Source organism: Antechinus flavipes, chromosome 2, assembly GCF_016432865.1.
Source record: "Antechinus flavipes isolate AdamAnt ecotype Samford, QLD, Australia chromosome 2, AdamAnt_v2, whole genome shotgun sequence".
Taxonomy (NCBI): domain Eukaryota; kingdom Metazoa; phylum Chordata; class Mammalia; order Dasyuromorphia; family Dasyuridae; genus Antechinus; species Antechinus flavipes.
Window position 1 is genome coordinate 177,798,978 of NC_067399.1, and position 13,191 is coordinate 177,812,168.

The 13,191-nt window shown below is 34.7% G+C and overlaps 1 long non-coding RNA gene across 1 annotated transcript; it reads left to right on the forward strand.

Moving 5' to 3' along the window:
- Positions 1-1,265: 1,265 nt before the first annotated feature.
- LOC127548542 (uncharacterized) lies at positions 1,266-12,096 on the forward strand. Its single transcript, XR_007950422.1, has 3 exons — positions 1,266-1,457; positions 9,819-9,891; positions 11,785-12,096. It is a non-coding gene; the product is annotated as an uncharacterized LOC127548542 (long non-coding RNA).
- Positions 12,097-13,191: the final 1,095 nt, after the last annotated feature.

Below are 13,191 nucleotides of genomic sequence, written 5' to 3' on the forward strand. Positions count from 1 at the left end.
GTGTGTGAGACATAATGATCTGGCAGGAAGATGTTTCTATTTCAGGGAAATCCTGGTGTATAACGGGGATGAGTCATTTTTTTCCTCCTGATCTCTGCATTCGGGGTACTCATTTTCCATTCTGACAAGGTTTGGACATTTAATTTGGGTACCACTAGGGAATTCCTTTTTTTTTAAATAACTTTTTATTGACAGAACCCATGCCAGAGTAATTTTTTACAGCATTATTCCTTGCACTCACTTCTGTTCCGATTTTTCCCCTCCCTCCCTCCATCCCTTCCCCCAGATGGCAAGCAGTCCTTTACATGTTAAATAGGTTACATTATATCCTTGATACAATATATGTGTGCAGAACCGAACAGTTTTCTTGCTGCACAGGGAGAATTGGATTCAGAAGGTATAAATAACCCGGGAAGAAAAACAAAAATGCAAGCAGTTTATATTTATTTCACCACTAGGGAATACCAAAGAAAAAATTAGGACCTGTACTTCAGAGTTTTATATGGATTTGGGAGTCAGAAGTGCTCTCAGTGATTTAGTAGGAACCAAGAGTCAAAGAAAGGAACCATTCAGGATTCTGATATTAAATATCCTAGGTCCCTTTCAAATAAAAATCAAAGTATACATATGGGACTATATATCAGACAATACCTGCATTATTTGAACCCTTCCTTTGGAAATGAGATTACTCAACTGACTTAAGTAAAAGGCTCCTATATCTCACATGAAGGTGAATTTTCACAAATCTTCCTCATTCTAGGTCTCATTGCCTTATCTGTGAAATAATGGGTTTGAAATAAATAATCTCTAGTACAACTTAGCTTTAAGTTCTCTGGTCTTATATATAGAAAAATCCATAAAGATTTTTTCCCCACAAGCGATCCATGAATGAGGTGGAAGAAGTTATGAAACACAGTAAACAAGAAGTTGTATGAGGAAATAAAGGGCTGTAATAAATAAAGATAGGGGGAACCAGATCCTTTCTTTCAGACAAGACCTCCTAAAATCAGACTCAGAACATTTTATGAAAGAGATTGTGTTTCTTGTTTTGCCCAGCTCTTGGTAACCCCAAAGAAATATGAAAAAAAAATTCTGGGCTGCTAAAGGTTATTGAGTCATAGGGAAACCAGTTATGGACCCATAAAAGAAATAAAAAAGGAGGAAGAACACATTATAAATAGATTGCAATCACTATCTTTCCATCTTCTATTTCCTTGTTTGATCACTCTCTATATAATATAAATCTTGAACTCCAATCTTACATTTAAGTCCAAGCTGAGTCTTCATGGACTCAATAAGATAAGAAGAACTTTTAGAGGTTCAAAATTTTTATATCCACAGGTTTCTTTGCCAAGACTTTGCCTCAATACTATTGACAATGTGCCGACAATGTGGAAGTTAATGATGATCAGATATTGAAGAGTGAACATTCTGCTTGTGGAAGTTCTTCTGCTCAGGTTGGCACACCAATCTGGAACTGAAATAGAATGGGTCGTTACTTATTCATTTTTTAAATTCTATGTCTCCTACTATTTCCCTTCTCTTGTCTTTATATTTTGTCTCCAAAATACTGTGGCAGTGTCTGTATAGTGGTGAGAAGGCTGGTTTCTTGGTCAGGTCAGGTCTTGGCCAGCTCTGGGGTCCCAGTGCTCCCTCTGTCACAAAATGACTGAGGACTGTAAATCACTTGATCTTTTAGAGATTCAGGCATCACTCCCAGACTCTCACCTGTAGAGATGGTCATAACCTGCATTAGTAGGGGGAGTTTCCTCTCTAGAATTTTCCTATATCCTTGAACGTGCTTGTATTGCCCCCAAATGTATGCCTTTTGCCCCCACTCTTCTCTTCCTCTCTCCTTCTAGATCCTGTGGATCCTTTCACAAACTTCATGTGTCTAATGCCAGTGATCCTTCAGAAGAATCTTTTGTTCATGGACTTTCATAGTCACCCTCCTAATCACATTTGCTCTTTCTTTTTCTAACATCTCTATGATTTTGCACTTTTTAACTCCACTTTTGAGTCTATCTCCTTGTCTTCCCTGTTTTCCCTTTCCTTCTCCATTTTAGTTTGTGTATGCTCCACCAGGATGGTGTTGAGATACTGGAATTTAACCAAGCAGAGGTTAAGTCCTAAGGGGAAAGAGATGACATATGGGGAGTTTCAGAGTTGATTGCATTTTGAAAAATGATCAGTTTCTGGAGCTCATGAAGTCAAGGAAAGCAGCTCAATGAGAAATGATAATAGACCAACCTGGCTTGTTTAATGTTCAGTATATAGGACATTCTATCTCCAATGTGTCTGTCTTTGCATGAGTGTCCAATATCTGGGACACCCCCGTTTATCTTTACCTATTTGAATCCTCCCATTACTTCAAAACACAGTTCAAGTGCTAGCTTTTACATGAGACCTTTTCTGATCATCTGGTCCTTTATAGTCCATTATTTTGTCTGTCTTTTCCCTCCCCACCCCACCACAGTCCACCTTAAAGTTTGCCCTTTCCCCACCCTTTACTATCCCTTACTTTGGACTGATTTTCTATTTTAAATACCAAGCTCTGACATTCCATTAGTATAAGAAACCTCTGATATAAAAACTCTCTCAACTTTCTCAAAATAAATAACTGTGACATTCATATTCTTACAGTATTTTTCTTCTAGTGTCTTCTCTCTGTTAGTTATTTCCTACTTATCCTCTGGAGTTTTTTTTTTTTTTTTTTTTTTTTTTTGCATTATTTATCCACATGTTATCTCCTCCATTAGAGTATGCCTTGTATCCCTAAGACTTAGCATAGAGCCTGATATATAGTAACTCCTGAATAAATGTTCATTGTTTTTCTCAGGATCTCCATGACAAGACCGTTTCTCTCTTTTTACTTCTCTCTTTTTATTTTAAAGAGATACCTTGTTTCCAGAGTTAAGACCCAGCCAGAAAAGTGTGTTCTGATCTTGGCATAAAAACAATCCTTTAAAACCATCTAGATGAACTCAACCACAGCAAAACCCCAGAATTGTTTTATTCTAGCGCCAGCTGATCTCTGAGCTCAAACAAGCTCCTGTAGTATCCATGTTCTGTTTAGGAAGCCCTGCTATGAATCAGACTTTTCTTTTTGTTGCTTTTAATCCTCCTTGTCAGGGCTATAGCTCATTTTGTAGCCACTAAAATATTTATTGAAATTGACCCACATTAAAGGGGGCTGCCTACTAGAGGAGTCCCTTGTACATTTGTTTAGTTTCCCTTTTCTGAAGCAATAAACAAACCTATGTTTTTATGACCACTATTATTTATTTATTTATTTATTTATTTATTTATTTATTTATTTATTTATTTATTTATTTATTTATTTATTATTTTATTGTGTTTTTCAGAGTTAACTGTGGTTGTGATAACCTGCATGGCTTCTTTGGTAGTTTTACATTTAACAGTCACTGCAAAACCTCTTTATCTTTTGTTTTTGAGGCTGATGCTTTTTTTTTTTTTTTTTTTTGATTGACTGATTGCTAGAGCAAGGAAAGGTTAGATGACTTTTTTTAGTTTTCAAAAGTTTTCACTTGAAAGGAAGGCTCTCTGACTCCAAGGTAGTATTTTTATTTGAGGAGACAGGTGTACCTTTAACAGGCCTGGACTAAAAACCATTTTGTATTTATTTATCTTTTTAATTGATATTTTCCCAAATAGATAGAATAATATCCTCTTGAAGGCAGATTTTTTTTATTTACTTTTTTTCCCCCTCCTGAATGCAGCAGGGTCCTAACATATGAGAAATATTGCTTGGCCTTTGCTGTTGTTTGCCCTTCATTCTTGTAGAGGATAACATCAGGGAGGCATGCCCATAATTTCCAAGTGAATTGGATTTAAGTAAGGGAGGACTGTGCAAGGTCATCTGCCTCATTTTCTACTCCAGAGCCGCCTGGTCCAGTGGCTAGATAGAAATCAGGAAAGCTGGAGATGATTTAGAAGACTTTGATCTTTTGAAGCTAAGATGGTTTTTTAAGAAAATTATTTATTTTTAATACACACTATTTTATGAATTATGTTGGAAGAGAAAAATCAGAGCAAAAGGGAAAAACCAGGGAGGAGAAAAAAAAAAGAAAAAAGAAGTGAACATAGCATGTATTGATTTACATTCAATCTCCATAGTTCTTTTTTCTGGATGCAGATGGCATTTTCTGTTCAAAGTCTATTGGGATTTCTTTGGATCATTGAACCACTGAGAAGAACGAAGTCTCTCATAGCTGATCACCATATATTATTATTATTTTTTTTTAAATTTATTTATTTATTTATTTTATAATAACTTTTTATTGACAGAACCCATGCCAGGGTAATTTTTTACAACATTATCCCTATCACTCACTTCTGTTCTGATTTTTCCCCTCCCTCACTCCACCCCCTCCCCTAGATGGCAAGCAGTCCTATATATGTTGAATATGTTGCTGTATATCCTAGATACAATATATGTTTGCAGAACCGAACAGTTCTCTTGTTGCACAGGGAGAATTGGATTCAGAAGGTAGAAATAATCCAGGAAGCAAAACAAAAATGCAAATAGTTCACATTCGTTTCCCAGTGTTCTTTCTTTGGGGGTAGCTGCTTCTGTCCATCCTTGATCAATTGAAACTGAGTTAGGTCTCTTTGTCAAAGAAATCCACTTCCATCAGAGTACATCTTCATACAGTATCATTGTTGAAGTATATAATGATCTTCTGGTTCTGCTCATTTCACTTAGCATCAGTTCATGTAAGTCTCTCCAAGCCTCTCTGTATTCAATCTGACAAGTGTGTAGTGGTATCCCAAAGTTGTCTTAATTTGCATTTCTCTGATCAATAGGATCACCACATATTATATTGTGCAGAATGTATTCCTGGTTTTCCTTCAATCTTTCATGGCCTATTTAAAATCAGCTTGTTCATCATTTTTTATAGAACAATAATATTTCATTATCTTCATTTTTGATGTTGGTAGATTTTTTTTTCTTTCCTTTTTCTAATTAAATCTATTTTGTTGTTTTTTCATTAATTAGTTCAATATTTTTCTTAGTTTTGATTTTATTACTCCTTTGTATTTCAGAATTTCTAATTAGATATTTAATTGCAGGGTTTAAATTTCTTCTTCTTTTTTTTTTTTTTTTTTTTTAGCTTTTTTAGTTGTATGCCCAGTTCATCAATTTACTTTTTCTCTATTTTACTAATATAACTATTTAGAGATATAAAATTTCCCCTAAGAACTGTTTTAGTTGTATCCCATGGATTTTGGTATGTTGTCTCATTATTGTCATTCCCTTGGATGAAATCATTGGTTGTTTCTGTGATTTGTTGTTTGGCCCACACATTCTTTAGATTTAAATTGTTTAATTTCCTATTGGTTTTTTAAATCTATCTTTACCTGGTCCTTTATTGTGTATAATTTTTTATTGCATCATGGTTTGAAAATGATCACTTACTATTTTATGTCTTTCTGCATTTGACTGTGAGGTTTTTTCATTCCCTAATACATAGTCACTTTTTGTGTAGGTGCCATGTACTACTGAGACAAAGATATATTCCTTTCTGCCCTTATTGAATTTTCTTCAGAGGTCTATCATATCTTAAGTTTTCTATTCTATTAATTTCCTCAGTTTCTTTCTTATTTATTTTGTGTTTAGATTTATCTAACTCTGAGATGGAGAAGTTGACGTTTCCCACTATTATAGTTTTGCTATCTATTTCTTCCTGTGAGTGGTCTAGCTTCTCTATGAATTTGGATGCTAAACCACTTGGAGCATATACAATGGTCTTCATTGTCTATGGTACCTTTTCCCAAGACGTGGTTTCTTTCCTTTTAATTAAATCTTTTTTTTTTTTTTTTTGCTTTATTTGCTTTTGCTCTGTGATCAGATCAAAACTGTTACCACTGCTTTTTTTTTTTTTAACTTCAGCTGAAGCATAATAAATTCTGCTCCATCCTTTTACTCTTTACTCTGAATGTATCTCTTTATTAAATGTGTTTATTGTAGACAACATATTGTAGGATTATGTTTTTTAATCAACTCTACTATTTGTTTCCATTTTATGGGAGACGTCATCCCATTCACATTCACAATTATGATTACCAGTTCTGAATTTCCCTCCATCTTTTTTTTTGTTTGTTTTTATTTTTGTTTTGTTTTTGCTGAGGCAATTAGGGTTAAGTGATTTACCCAGGGTCACACAGCTAGGAAGTGTTAAGTGTCTGAGACCATATTTGAACTCAGGCCCTCTTGACTTTAGGGCTGGTACTCTATCCATTGTGCCACCTAACTGCCCCCTCTGTATATACTTTTGTTTTCTCTTTCTACCCTGTCCCTCCTGAGTAGTATTTTGTTTCTAACCAACCTCAACATGCCCTCTCTTCTAGCACCCATCTTCCATTTTATTACTCCTTTCTCTCAGTTTTTTTGCCCTCCCTACTTTCCAGTCCCTTCTTTTTCTTTCTCTTTTTCCTCCTACTTCCTTATGGGGTAAGACAAATTTTTATACCTAAGTGAGTATGTTATTAGTTCTTTAAACCAAAACTGATAAGATGAAGCTTCATACAATGCTTATCACCCTCCCTTCCTTCTCTTTATTATAATATGTCTTTTTTGTTTCTTCATATGGTCTAATTTGTCTCATTTTACCTCCTTCTTCCTCTCAATAAAATCTTTTTCCACCCCTTAATGATTTTTTTTCTTTAAAATCATCACACAAGAGTCCATTTATATCCACACCCTCCAATTATGTATACCCCTCTAATTACCCCAAACAGAAACACTTCTCAAGAGTTACAAATATCATTTTGCATCTAGGGATATAAACAATTTAACCCTTAAATATTATATATATTTCCTCTGCTTAGCTTTCTATGCTTCTCTTGAGTCCTATGTTTAAGATCTAATTTTTTTGTTTAGTTCTTTTTTTTTTAATAGAAATAAAAAGTCTTATTTTATTGAAGACTCATCTCCTCACTTGAAAGATGATGTTCAGTCTCACTAGGTAGTTGATTTTTGGTTGTAACCCCAAGTCCTTTGCCTTCTGGAATATGATATTGCAGGCCCTCCAATACTTTATTATAGAAGCTGCTAGATTCTGAGTGATCCTGACTGTTGCTCCTAGATACTGAAATTGTTTTTGTTTTTTTTTTCTGGATGCTTGCAGTATTTTATCCTTGAGATTATATTTCTGGAATTTTGCAACAATGTTCCTTGGGGTTTTCCTTGTGGAATCTTTCACAGGAGGTGATCAATGGATTCTTTCAGTGATTATTTCCTCCTCTGATTCTAGTATGTCAAGGAAGTTTTTGATGGTCTCTTGAAGAATGCTGTTCAGATTCTTTTTTTTAGTCATGGCCTTCGGGTAGATCAATAATTTTTAAATTGTCTTTCCTGGATCTATTTTCCACATAAACTGTTTTTCCAATGAGGTATTTTACATTTTCTTCTATTTTTTCTTCTTTTTAGCTTGTTTGACTGATTCTTGATTTTTCATAGAGTCGTTAGCTTCTATTTGCCCACTTCTAGTTTTTAATGTGTGATTTTTCTTAGTTTGTTTTGTTATTTTTTTCCCTCCATTTTATTAATTCTATTTTTCAAGGTGTTTTCTTCAGTGGATTTTTTTTTTTTTTGCATTTGACCAATCATGTTTTTAAGGAATTGATTTATTTGGTAGACTTATTTTGTTTTCTTTATTCAATTTCTATTTTTCCTGTTCAAAACTGTTGACTCTCTCTTCCATATCTCTTGTTTCTTTTGCTACTTTTTCTTTTCTCTCTCTTATTTGTCTTTTAAAATTGTTTATGGATACTTCTAAGAAGCCTTTTGGGGCTTGAGAGCAATTCATGTTATTTTGTGAGATTTCCCCCATGGGCATTTTGTACTTATCTCAGTTGGTGTTTTGGTCTTCTCTGTCACTACAGTAGCTTTCTGTTGGAATCCTTACTAACTGCTAACTAATTAGAGTTGATCTAATCTTACAAGAAGATGTTTTGGGCAGAACCTGAAACAAGGTACTAAGTAGAACTAATTAATACAAGGCTTGTGTTCACACCTTTACTCATTGGAGTTCAATGAGTTCACACCTCCCTTGAAGCTTTTTGGGCCAGAGAGCACTATGGGAGAAAACCCACAATCCCTCTCTTGAGCATAAATAGAGCTTCAATGGGCCAGTTGAAGAGGTTCTTCAGAGTGAAGAAGCTACAAGTCGAGATTTCACCGGAATGACATGAAGAGTTGGAGCTGGCTGGAGGCTGAAGAAAGCAGAGGCAGAGGCTGAAGGACCAGACCTTTGGATTTAAAGACATTTGGAGAGAGCTCTTGGAACCAAGCAGAGAGATAGGCCTCTAAGCTAACCGGGCTATATTGGAGATAATAAAAGATCTGAACTTTTATCACCTGACTGCGTTTTGAGAAGAAAAAGCTCACAACAGCTTTCTATGGTTGAAGTTATTCTGTTTCTTGCTAGTTTTGTTTCTTCTCTTTTTATTCTCCTTTTCCCCCACTTTGTGACTTTTAAGGTCTAGTTCTGCCCCTGCATTACAGAGACTGTTTTCCCAAACTTTTCATGTAGCTCTAAGCCTTGGCTTTGTATTTAGTGTCTTGCTCAAAGGATGGAGTAGGCCTACCTGCTCTTTCCAGGCAACAATGCAACTTGCTGCAAATATTTTCTATAACATTCTGCCTTCCTTCTAATCTTAGCTGCATTGGGTTTTTTTGTGCAAAAACTTTTTAATGTAATATGATCAAAATAATTTGCTTTGTATCTTATAATGATTTCTATTTTTTGTACATTTATGAATTCTTCCCCTTCTAATAAATCTGACAGACAAACTAATACTTGCATTCTTAATCTGTTTTGGGTATCATCCTTTATGTCTAAATCATTTACTCATTTTTATTTCATCTTGGTATGGAGTATAATATTCTGGACTATACTTAATTATTTTCACACTGTTTTCTAGTTTTCTCAACATTTTTTTTTTGCTAAATAGTGAGTTCTTGTCCCAAAAGCTTAGATCTTTGAGTGTAATCAAATGCTGGAGTTCTAAATATTTTACTCTTTTTGCTATGTGCCAGCTCTTTTCCATTGTTCCACTATTCTATTTCTTAGCTAGTATGAGATTATTGTGATCCATACTATTTGATAATGCAATTTGAGATCTAATATGGGTAGTGCACTTTCATTAGAATTTTCTATCACTTATTTTTCTTTTTATTCTTGATTTTTTGTTCTTTCAGATCTGCATTATTATTATTTTTAGATTTACAAAATGTTTTTGGCAGTTTGATTCCTATGACACCAAATAAGTAAATTAGTTTAGGTAGATTTTTCGTTTTAATTATATTGACTTGGCCTAAGCAAAGACTCCCTTGCAAGGAAGAAGTTGCCTGTGACAGAAGCAGTGTGAGCCAAAACATTCAACTTGGTCCTCCCCATTTTATTTCATTTTTGGTCAGAGGGAGGGAAAAAAGATCCCATTGGATTCTTCTGATTGCATAATGTGTGGGATTACTTGTAATTTCAGTGTGGATAGTATTTCCTTTTTAAAATCTCCATGTTGCTTCCCTATTGGATAATCCCCTAGTAATATATATGAGTGTGTGCATGTGTGTGTGCGTGTGTGTGTATGTGTGTGTGTGTGTGTGTGTGTGTGTGTGTGTGTGTGTATACAAGGATATTTCATTGTCTTGAGAAGTTTCCTTCTTTCAGATTTAATTGTATAGGAACTGAAGGAAATTCAGTCAAGGACATTGAAGTATTCCAGCCAGTTCTGACTTATATGTTCCTAATTGACCTTCCCTCAATGTTCGTGTAATTCCTATATTCCAGTAAAAAGTTATCATGAGGAAGTTCCACGTGGTTTCCCTGGTGCTCTTTGTAATCATCTACTCTACTGGCACAGGTAAGGAGTAGACTGATCTACAAAGAGAAAGAACTATGAATATGGAGGATGAGTTCAATAAGGGTCTTCATCTGTTGTCCTAGACAAACTGGCCTTGGGACCTCTCTAACACTAAGGAAAGTTAAGGGAAAAGCTGCATACACTTAATTTAAGGAGCTCATTATAGGGATAAATTTAGGTAGACAATGCTGCATTTATGGCCATTAGGAAGAAGGGCTAAGAGAGTAGAAGTCTGAGAGATCTTGCACTGAAAGATTCTTATTTTTATAATGAACCTTTCAAAAGCACAAAAAGTTTGTACATCTTGAAGTAGGTAGGTCCCATATGTTTTCAGAATCGCATCACATTTGTAGGATCCTATGTTTGAAGGATTTGAGATGTCAACTAACAAAAGCCCTATCCCATTTTATAAATGATAAAACTGAAGTCACTGACTTGTCCAAGGTCACAGAAATAGTGAGTAACAGAGTTTAGATTCAAACTCAGAGGTAATGCAGCAAAGTGGAAGAAAAACAATTCACACTTTTTCTTGCTGCATGGATCCCTACTACAATGTACAATGCCTTGGATATAGTAAATATTTAAGATATACTTGGTTATTGAATGATTTATAATACCTCTTGCTCTCTTTATCTCACGTCCAACAAAATGGTTCTATTTGTCCATGTATACTCTTATTCCTGGCCAGAGCTACTAGGATCCTATTTCTTTTAAACACTGTTATATTATTTCCCAAATTGAGAATTGTCCCATTGCTTCAATTTCTTTATTCCCCCAAATCATTTATTTTTGTACTGACAACATCCTCATCAGGTTGCTTATGAACAGACATTGGGATGCCCTAAGTTGTACTTGAAAGAGTACATCCTGTGTTAGGAGTCACAAGACCTGCCTAAAGTAGTTAATACTTATGGGAACCTATGCAATTCCTTTTTTCCATGTGCATCAGTTTCTTTATCTTTAAAATTAAAGGGAATAGTTTAGATGATTGTTAGGATCCCTAATCCAAATACGCTGGTTTTCTTTCTTTGGGCATAAACCCATTTCTAATGGCAAGGGGTGATTTTTCTTGACTTTTATCAACCAGGAATTTGAGTCCATATTGATATTTTCAGTGAGAGCTAGCACTTTAAGTGTTTCTTTTTCTTTTCTTTCTTTCTTTCTTTTTTTTTTTTTTTTTTTGGTGAGACAATCATAATTAAGTGACTTGTCCAGGAACAGACACCCTAATAAGTGTCAAGTGCCGGAGGCCATATTTATACTCTGGTCTTCTTTACTCTAGAGCCAGGGCTCAATCCAAATTGTCTCCTAGATGATCCTGCTTTAAGTTTTTAAAAATGTTTTTCTACTTGTTAGTGTCATTCTACAAAAATGAGGAAGCTAAGATTATGCAACTAATCCAAGATAACAAAGAGAAAACATTTGTCTGAGGTCAGATTGAGGTTTGGCATTCTTGATTTTAGGTCCAGCTCTCTATCAAGAGGCAGAGACACACTTGTTTATTGAGTAGAACTGAGACATAGTTAGACATAATATACCAATGAAAGCTCAAGTCCAATCTATATACCCATTTCATTCTTCTTCCAGTCTTTTAAAGGTAATTTAGTATAAATAAGATGTCTCATTTTATAGATAATTGAATAAATATTCAAAAGGTCAGATTCATCAGGTTACAGTATTCTTAAAAATGGTACAATAGGAGTGGAATATACTTCTATTATCTAGACCTGGAATTTTTATTATTATGCCATATTATATTTTTTATTGAAAGATTACATTTCTAAAAATCAAATTAATGAATGAAACTTCTTATTTGTGATTCAGATTATGATCAAAGATTTTTTATGGGTTTTTAAAGAAAGATTTTAAAATACTTTTTTCTTCTTTCTACAGGAGATAGTTGGTTAACTGACAGTAAGGAGTGTCATATCAAAAAGGGCACATGTACATTTCAACCCTGCCACTCTCTTGAAGTACTTTTAGGATACTGTGGCTTTCACACCAGAAGATGTTGTGTGGCAAGAGACATTTTGACTTTCCGTAACTATCCTTATACATGAAGGCTTTGTGATATGGAAGGATAAGAGTATAGAAGATGTGCATGTATATACACAGTGCCTCACAAAGAAGATGGAACTCAGTAAAAAAAAATGCTCCTTTTAATAAAGAAAAATCAATTGGAAATTATACTTCCTAAAATAGAAATCATTCCTGCATCTTTGGTCATTTGAAAAGCTGATAAGTCTATAATATAAAATCATAATGAAGAATAACACACACACCCTTATACAGAGAAGAAAAAAAGCTTATAATGTTGAAGCCAAGAAGACCTGGATTTTGGTTGTACTTCTTGTATACAACTGTGGGAACCTGCAATAAGTTACTACCTTTTCTATGTTCTAGAATAGCCTATAAGATTTTAAGGGAAAATAAAGTTCAGATTTACCATATTAGTACTACATTAGTACAGGAAATTTCCCCACGTAGAAGTTCCCTATGAAATAGCCCAGGCAATAAAATTCAGGACAGCCAAGGTGTTTGTAATTTAGAAATCATTTATTGTTTATTTACCCGCTGGAGCTGGGTTGGACTCTCAGTAGAGTATCACTTTGAACCCAAATAGAGACAGGCTTATTAGCAATTGTTGTTCTGCCTTGCAGTTACAACAGTGACTCAACTTCTTGCTCAAGAAAGGGGATGCTGGGAAGCTTATAGGATGTCTGACATTGTTAGGCAAGCATTCTGTCTGAACATACCACTTCCCTTAATTTAGTTTAAGCAACATTTTCCTATAAGCCTGAGGCCCCTTGACCCAGGGATGAGGGGGCCAGTCTTTTGTCCATTTCACCTATACTGATGAAACCATAAATTAAGTTCCTTTCCCTATCTTACTCAGGAATCATTGAGGTTTTGGGTTTTGCTGTTAGTAATATTTCCTCTATTGACAGATTACAGTTCCTCTATAAATAGTTTAAGGGGTTGCTCTAGACTCAACAATTAACTTTTTCTTACCTAGTCCTTTAGAAGTGAATTTTCTAATTCAAAACTAAATTGATCCACAGGAATAGACACACCATCTATTATTCAAAGTCTTTCTAGCTTGGTGTCTCCTATAATTTATGCAAATCCTCTCACCCATGTCTCTTCATTACTTATTCTCATACTCTCAATTTTCTCACAACAAAGTTCCAATTAACTCCATCCTCTCCTTTCACTGTATCATCTGGAATGCCTGCTCCATAAGAAACAAACTTTCTATCTTCATATATCTATACATCTCATACTTCTTCAGTTTTCTCA